Genomic DNA, 1,718 nt, shown 5'->3' with positions numbered 1-1,718 from the left:
GTATATATATATATACGATAATTTTGCTGATACTTGCCCTGCTTTTTGGAGTCTGGCCTATAACCCTTTGCGTGTAAAAGTGGCTTTTATCTTCTAATCATGTAGCTCCTAGCTTAGATTTGTATTATTAATACGATCCTTTGTGTCTTACATAAAACCCAGTATGATGCAGAGGAAACCAAAAAAAAAAAAAGCCTTATTACAAACATAATAAGATAAAAAACTAAAAACATGTTGCCTCTAAGAAGAGTGAAAGCCAGAATATTCAGGCACGGAAATGGTTCATGTAAATAACTTCCAATAAGTTTGATATATGATAAGAAAGATAACACACTTTAAACAATATCACAGACATGCATTGCTGTGACATGAAATGTGTTTAAAGATGGTTATCAAAATTTCTCTCTTTATTTTTATGTCTATCCATACATGATCCCAACCAATCAACCTGCCTGGAAAGGATTAGGAAGAAGAAAAAGGAAACGTATTAAATCCTATTTTTTCTCCCAAGATCAATATTGAATTAAACCGTCCTGAACATTTTCCCCATATCACATGAATTTTACAAAGAAAATAACAATGGTGGAAGGTAATGGTGGTACTTTTGAATGTATTGCCCTCTACTGGTAGATTATTAGGATGCAAGTTGGGACAGGGTGCTGGCAGAGATGGTTCAAATGAGGTGAGACATAAAGCAGCATCATTGCAGGGAAATGTTTAAGGATAGGAAATGCTCTTAAATTCTTCTAGAAACTTACCTGTAAAAGATGTATGCCAGCTTTCAAAGAACTGGGATTGTTATCCATACATGTCAGAAGATCCAGCACTACACAGAGACATCCTGTCCGGGTCTGCATTGAATAGGTCTTAGGTATTAACCAGTTAATATAGTGTTTAAGGCCTTCGTCGTACCCAGAGTTAATTTAAACTGCTCCAACTAACTTAACAGGCAAAAAATAAATAGCATTGCTTTTCAGTTTTACCTAGGCTTAGTATGATGTTCAGTTAATTGAATTTAAGGCTCTGGTATTTAAAAACTGAAATTAAAACGACTTTGGATCATTTGGGTATCTAGAGAAAAGAATGAAACATGTAAGAATAACACTGTGCTCTGAGGAAATATATATATAAAAAATTATTTTCTGATTCTCGAAGGAGGCGGTCAGACTTTCCTGCTGCTCCTGCAACTCCCCCCATTCTGTCCCTGCTTTGCTCTGTCTTGTGTTTCTGAAGCCTCTCTTCATGTCACCCGGATTCAAACAATGGATCTGGTCAGCTGGTCTCTCAATGCAATTGATCATATTTTGTCAGCTGGAAGACAGGGGAGAGGGGACCCATCCTGTCCTGCCATGACATACTTTCTGGGAGACGCCATGCACTCATGGAAGGCTTGAAGGATGGTGTGTTTTACAATGTTTTCAGTCGAGGATGTGAAAGACACATGGATTTGTCATACTTATTTATGATTTCTTCTGTTTGGAGTTGGAGGATACCTGATGTATCTACAATTATAGAGCATGTCGGCAGCAAGAAAAGACTCGAAGCCCCACCTCCTTACCAAAACCCCCTGGATGTTATGGCAGAAGGGCCCCAAACTCCCGGCTCCGCCATCCCCCTTACCCGCAGACACCTGTGGATGCGTTCAGAACAATAGAACCAGTTGATATAATTCCATCTTATCGAGGACAATGGCCTCTGGACAGCGTTCATGGACAAAT

Source organism: Cyprinodon variegatus, unplaced genomic scaffold (assembly GCF_000732505.1).
Source record: "Cyprinodon variegatus isolate N-32 unplaced genomic scaffold, C_variegatus-1.0 Scaffold201, whole genome shotgun sequence".
NCBI lineage: Eukaryota > Metazoa > Chordata > Actinopteri > Cyprinodontiformes > Cyprinodontidae > Cyprinodon > Cyprinodon variegatus.
Note: the sequence above shows the minus strand (reverse complement) of the source record.